Here is a 7,778-nt window from a genome sequence, read left to right as displayed (position 1 = left end):
CCTTGAATGTCCAAGTTAAAGTGCGCCTCTCATCGGCGATCACTCTACCTTTCCCTATTGGTCCGACAAGCCCGGTACCTGACTCTACCAAATACATAATACAACGTTTATAGATCATAGGGTGTCCGTGTGCCGTGAGGGTTAACACTTACTGAGACAAAAGTTTTGATATTCATCATGCTTACAAGTCTATCTGATATCTCTTTGACGACTCTCATGAAAGGTAGCTTTGGAATTAGTAGACAAGTAGACTTTTGTGCTTTTCTTATTTCTCTTAAAGATTTGACTTGATAATTCAACCTTTTTCTAGCAGTGGGCCTCTGACGAGGTTGTGGAGGTGGTGGTTTCTCTGGATCTTCTCAAAATCATCTTTTTCTGGATCATTTGGGGCTTGGTAGACTTTCCTTGTAGTCTACTTCGTCCTCGCTATTTGGGTCACAAAACATCGCACGACGCGATAGTTGGGTCACCCACAATCTACAAGTTGTCCCTATCACGCCGTATGTGAAGCAAATGATTTTGGCTAAGCATCATGAAGGGACTCCTACACGACGCAATAGCCGGGTCACCCACACTCTAGAACCTGCCTGTATCGCGTCGTATGTGAATCTTTTGACCTTTCCAATAAATCAAGGAAGGAGACCTGCACGACGGGATAGCCGGGTCACCCACATCCTAGAACAGGGCAGGATCGCATCGTATGTAAAGCTGTTAAGCCTCGACAATGAGTCAATGGACACCTGCACGACGTGATAGCCGGGTCACCTACATGCTAGAACATGTCCGAGTCGCGTCGTATGTAAAGCTGGCGTGATAGCTTGGCCACCCATTGTTGCAATAGCTTGGACAACTGCACGACGCGATAGCTTGGCCACCCACTATCTAGCACTTGCTCGTATCGCGTCGTACGGGATAGAAATAAGACAATACGGAAGTGCAACTGATTGGGCGAGGATGGGTAGCGTGGGTCGGTGGAAGAAAGAGAAGAAAGTGCGGATGGTGAGGATGGGTCAATGGAAGGAAGTGCGGGTCGTTTAGGAGGTACGACATGACGCGAAAGTGAGGTATGGTGGAAGGTAAAAAATGAGCAATGAGAGAGCTTTATATACATCCGACCGTCCGTACGACGACCGTTGTAAGCAGGCCACATGGCACGTCTGCATGGATGACACGTGTCCATAACAGTAATATTTTGCACCTTATATAAGGCTTGATCTCGGATTTTATTGGTGTTGCACGTTTGCTTGTCCCACACGACGCGAGAAATTGGGTTTATTTCACTTCCCTCCACTAGTGCTACACGTCGCTTTGGTGTCTCAAGTTCCTTTCGTCCAGGTTGCGACCGTACTCGTTTGCAAACCCCGGGTGGGGCCTCTATCGCGTGGTTCGGGCTTCTACTTGGTTCCACTAGGCAGCTTCGGTACAACGCGATCGGAGCAGGTTGCACATCCTAGAACCCACCCCTATCGCTTCGTTTGGGCATACTAGTGAGGTTCTTAGACATCTTCACCCAGTGCCCGGAGCGTTTTGCTCATCGTGTAACCCTCCCCCCTTATCGCTCTATATATCACTTTGGCGCCTACTTGTCGGCCTTCACCCTATGTCTAGGTAGCTTCACCGGTTCAATTTTTCCTCTACCGTGAACGAAGGTCGGGAGGAGATTTTTGGAGGAGAGTCCAAATGAGAAGTTATTGGTTGCTGTGATGGATGGTGGTGACATGCAAGTGTACACCGAAGCATATGAAATATTCAACCCCGTGTTTGATCTTACAGCTTTGTTAGACCATTTGAAGGACTTCTTGTCAGAAGAATTCAAAGAGTTTGAAGAGGCAGTTGAAGGCAAGTGTTTGGTTTTAGATGGCAAGACTTATTGCCATCTAGCCGAATTTACTACCAACTCAATTGAGAAAGGCAAAGTAACAAGGAGGTTTGGAAGATTTTCTAAGAAGACTTCCTTTGTTTGTCCACCGGCCATTTCTTGTCAATTACATTTAAAGCCTTGCAACCTTGTTCCAAAAGAAGTTGCTTTTCTTTTCTTTTTGTTCCTTAAAGTTGACATGCAAGGCAAAGCTAATGAAGTGAAAGATACAGATGAAGAGGTAACAAATAAAAATGTTTCCACAGTTTTGCAGCTTGAGAAAAGTGAAATTCTAGAAGAGGAGGAAGTTGATGTTTCAGTTGAGGAGCAGGAGAGTGCAAATTTTGATGTGGCTCAATTTAGAGCTAGTACTGTCATTGATGAGCCAACAGATGAGGTAGAGGTGTCCGAAGCTTCCCTTACTATTCCAAACCTTCCCTACTTCTATATCAATGGAAAAGAGTATATCCCTCTCCATCATATCCAGTGTCTGCTTAATATGAGGGAGGACTACTGTATTGCAACCATTTCTGAAGCTTCGGAGGTGGCCAAAGATTTTATTGACATAGAAGAAGAGTCAAAAGATGAGTTTTTGGCACCTGATTTTCAGACATCCAATAAAGATTTTCTGCCTGCTCCTGATGCACTTGCTCTATGCATGAGAAGAGTGGAAGAGGAGAAACCTTCCCTCAAAGATGAGGATTTTGAGAATAAACTTGTTGAGCTTGGCATCCAATCTTTTGGTAGAGACTTTAAGCTGAAAAAATTTGGAAAGGAAATTCACATAAGAGAGATGACCGGATCATGCAATCTCCTTCAAGAAAAAGTCATTGCCGAAGATGAGTTGCAAAAGGTGATCTCCCTTCTGAAATCTTTCTTTTTTTTCAAGTTTGTTTTAATTACTCATTCTATCTTGTTTTGCAGATTGAGCTCCTTGACAAAGACAATTTTCTTGGGAGAGCTAAAGGCTCGAGAGGGAAAGCAATAGAGGGCTCTTCAAAAAGGGATGCCTCCTCTCTCATGCACTACATGCCTACATTGGATAGTGCCACCTTCTGTGCTTTTCACATGCAGTATTCTGAAGATCCTAAGTTGCCAATGTTTGCCCTGAAGATATTGTCATGGTTTTTAGGGTACACTCCCCTTCAAATCAATGCAAACAAGATCATGCTACTTGAGAGAGCAGTAGCACTTAGAATATTTGGATATGCTGCAGGATTCAATGCCTCAAGAGCAGGATACTTTCTTTGCTACTCTAGCTATGCAGCAGCAGCTGAGGAGACAAATGTCAACCTTCTTGGGGGCTATAAAAGAAGAAAGTTTTTGAGAAATAGAGTGACATGCCTAGAGATATGAAAAAAATCAAAAACTGATGTAAATTTGACAGTTTTTTGCACCAAAATATCTTTTTTGAATTTGGATCTCTTTGGAAAGATTCGGTACAAAGTTTCAAGGTGAAGCATTAATCTCCATCTGTGGTTGAGTAGCATGGTTTTTTGATCTCATCCGTTGTAATTGCCTCCTATAGAACCAACTGAATAATTCCTTTAGTGCATTGCTCCTTCTTTGTCCCCCTCCCTTTTTCGTACATTTGAAAAAAGAAGTCCTCGCTTGATAGTGAGATTTTTCCATTCCCTGAGTATTCCATGTTGCAAGGGGTCCTTGTTTTGCAAAATATGGTCCATGCAGGTACAGAATATGCTAAAAATAATAAAAAAAGTTAGTTGAACTCAATAGGATGCAATGTAAAATACTATCCAGACTTTAGAAAGTAATTGAATACTCACCAAGTAATATGTGATGTCTTTTGCTTCCCAAGCATCTGTAATAGCAGTTATTAAAATCTTTATTGATTTTTTAAAGTCATGTGCATAAGTAGCAGAGCTAACTTGTTGTCTCAAAACTTTCAAAAAATTATCGAGCTTCTTCCACACTTCCATGCGTTTGTTGGCTACATCTGGTCTACTTTTGACATTGGTTGTTATAACACAAAGATCCTTCCAGCAGTTCCACATAGCATCAACTTGTTTGTTGTCATGGTTACTCAAAAATCTTCTGGCTTTTGCTCCACCCATTGAAACATCTTGCAAAACATCACCGGTTCCTTTTGAAAGTGTGGGATCGTTTTTTAGATGCACTTGACCACCATGAAAACCCATTTGAGAGAGCAAAGCCTCGCATTTTTCCATGCACTCGTCTGCAAGTTTAGATGGCTTAATAGAATATGCATAGTCAAGATGGAGTCGAAGCAATTTGTCCAAGATTCTAATCTCTGCATGCATTGTGCATATATGTACATTTCTTAAATCTATTGTTAGAATTGGATCCCAAATCATAGAAGACGATGGGTAGTCGATGACGTTCACACTATTTCTCGATGGTGGTTTTCCAACCTCGTGTTCTGCAAGCCATCCTTTTGTTCCAGTGCTTGCCACGCAATATAGACATGGATACTTGGTATTGGCACCTCCACATACACCAAACATGCACTTTAATGCTTTTAGGTCGGTACTCAAGTGTCATTCTACAAAAAAGTCACCCATGCCATCTACACAGAGTTTTTCACCTACATTTTGGTCTTGTATAACAGAAGGAATATCGCTCTGCAAAAACAACCATTTCAATGTATCGTGATTTTCTATTGGTATTTGAGCTGCTCCGATCCACCAAAGCTCCATTTCTGATTGAGTTTTGTGGTATGGGGAATCAAGCTTACCCTGGCTATAGTCCAATGCTCTATTCATAAGGGATATGGATACTCTTTCCATTTTTTGACATTTTTTTAATTTTAGCTTCATCCAATTTTATAACAAATATAAGTTTTCCTTCACAATCTACTTCTTGCATATTATAGTATCTCATCATAGCAGATTGAACATTTTTTATACTCATCCAAATGTTATTAAAAACATTATACTCAAAAGAAGATTTTTTTTTCTGTTTTTCATATGGCATCGTTCCTTCTATATGATAGTACTCTCCAAAATGTTCGGGGTATTTCTTCGTTTAATAGAGTCCTAACTTTCCCAACATTGTGAGGCCTAGGCAACCCTGTAACCCCTTCTACTCACCCCCACTGTGTCACAAACTTCTTGCATTTGAGAAGGTTGGACCAGTAAACCCATATCTTTCAGTAAATTTTGGAATACCAATTTCTTCTGAGTTTGATTTTCAGGAAGTTTCAAAAGTTTAAGAATATCACTTTTGTTCATAAAAAATCTCACCCTTTCTTGAACATTGGACATATCAAATCCTAAAAGACTAGTCACATGTTCTCTAGTAATCTTTAATCTTTTTTTTCTTTGTCAGAACCTTCTGTTAAGTTTACTACATCTCTCATTCGTTTTACTCGTGCTCTTAATCCTATTGGAGTTTCTTTTAAAGTCCAAAGCTGGTGATTTTCTTGTTTTAGAGATGCTATTTGGTTTTCAAGTTCTAAAATTCTTGTTACATTTGAAGACAAAATAGTATTGAGATATTGAATGTAATGTGTATGATTAATGTGTAAATGAGATAACCTAGAACTATATCCTAGTAAGCTATCAATCCCATCACCAACAAATCTCATCAAATCATGAGGTGTGTGAAAAGATGGATACCTCCCAATGCTAGGATCCGGTGGATACAAGCTCCCATCTGTCCATATATCAATGTGTTTCTTTCCCTCGTTGCGAAGTTATTGTGCTTCATTTGCAGTTGCAACTGGTCTTTGATAGACAGTCCGCATAGTAGCATATTCCTGGCTTAGCTTAATGTTCGAGTGAAACTTGCGGTTATCACTAATGGAAGATGTATTCGTCATTGTAAGTAATGAAGGAGCAAAAAGTATAATGGAAATAACGTAGCAGCAGAACAAGGTGCATCAAAGAATAAGAGATAAAGCTCGCGAAAGGTGAGAGAAAAAAGAGAGATTCAAAAGTGGAAACAACTATTTGCCGCCAAGTGAAGTAAATGAAAACAAATTTCGAGGTGAGCCGCAAAAGAATATGAAGAAAACGATATCTTTTTGAATATTTAGAGATATGTACCTACATATGCTTTAGATTGAGTAGATATGCTTTAAATGACCAAAACGGACAAATTTGCAGCCGTTTTGACCATAAACGGCTCTGCTAATTAGTAATTTAACCAATTCCTTACACAGCCCTTTTTGAGTCTTTTTTGGCCCTAATGAGGAGGTGGAAGCAAAGGTCACACACGTTCACTCGACAATCATTGCCAAAGTACACACATGTATGACAACGGAACTCCGCGAACAAAGATTACAGCAAGAAAACGCTTTGAAGATCCGTATAGGTGGGCTTCCCTCACCATGGTGTACTACCGAAGACACCCATGAAAAGGCAATTATTAAGCTCAATGACATTCTCAAACTTGTTCAAATCAAGCCAAAAACGATCTCTTGGATCAACAATACACACAGGCATGTGCCACCCGAGCAATGTGTTCTCACTTTCAGAGACAAAGAGGAGCGGTTGAAGCTGCTACCACAGTCCCACCTTCTCAAGGGAACACAACTATTATAGAAGAGTTGACTATGAATCAACTTAAGAATAAAAAAAGTGAGCTTAAGAAGATGCATGAAGCACGCACAAAAGGTAAATGGGCAGTCTATCGATGAGGTAAAGCCATCATTCAGGAGTTTCGAAATCCCAAAGGGAATCCCCCCTCATCCGACTCCCCCTAGGTTTTTGTTTGTTACCCTCCCAACGGACTCTCAGTCCTTAATTGAACACTGTCATTGTAATGTTTTGTATGGTTTACCCTAACGGACTCTCAGTCCTTAACTCAAGACTATCGTTGTAATGTTTTGTATGGTCCCATAGGTCATATTTGACCTCCATGGATGATAATCTCTCTCTCTCTCTCTCTCTCTCTCTCTCTCTCTCTCTCTCTCTAGATGGAGATTCTGCACTCCACAAGATATATAAAAATTTAGCCCCATAGATGAGGACACCCATGATTCATGACCCCATTTTAGTCCTTACATTTCTAATGTTATTTAGTGCATTTTCATTTTCTAACCCATTGTCCTTTATTTAGAAAGCCAAGTATGTATTTTCTTGTGCATTGATTTGTCTCATTGGACAATTTTGGCCTTTAGAAGATACACTACAATGTTCAAATAATAATATCGATGGTTACACCAACCTACTAATGTGCAATTAACATGGGGAAATTTATGTCCCTTAGTGTCATACTAAGCATGGATACTGGCATCTTTACAAAAAATCAATATTGGGGTCATAATAGTCAATGAAAACATTGGGGAACCAGAGGAAAGGAGGGGTATGGTGAAGACCACGAGCAAGAGAGAGAGCCTCCACATGGCATGCAATAAAAACTTCTCTCTATTAGAAATAAACCTTTATAGGGTGGTTTACAAAGCCTTAAAGACTGAGCCCCTCTCTTCACAAATCAACTACAATGGTGCCATGTGACACTGAGATCACTGTCATATGTCGGCAATGAACATGATACAATCTATAAACAAGAGAATAAAAGATAGGGCTTCTACAATAGAAAAGCATCCGTGCACACTGTTGACATTACCAGAAAAGAGAGGTCTTTGAGGCCTCTTAATTATCCTTGATGACTATTAGGTGTACGAGAACGCATTGAATTTGTAACACTATAAGAATTTAAGTTGATTTTCTATATGTGAAGCAAAGCCATAAGTGGATTTCGTGTTGCATTCAAGAAAGATAAGCGGTCATTGTGGGTTAATTCATTGTTGCAAAAAAGTCTGATATGAGCCCCTTGATGCTTTTGATGGATGAAGAAGGAATCTCAATCTGGGTGAGCAGATGATAAAGAGCAATTTTAACTCTCCTAAGATCTTGGTGAAGATCAAGGGTTAAGAGCAAATATTGCATCAACTTCAAGATAAAAAGCCTACAATCCCCCCCCCCCACAAGAA

The sequence above is a fragment of the Adiantum capillus-veneris genome, chromosome 17, assembly GCF_014529385.1.
Source record: "Adiantum capillus-veneris isolate H3 chromosome 17, ASM1452938v2, whole genome shotgun sequence".
Classification (NCBI taxonomy): Eukaryota; Viridiplantae; Streptophyta; class Polypodiopsida; order Polypodiales; family Pteridaceae; genus Adiantum; species Adiantum capillus-veneris.
This window is presented reverse-complemented; position numbering follows the sequence as displayed.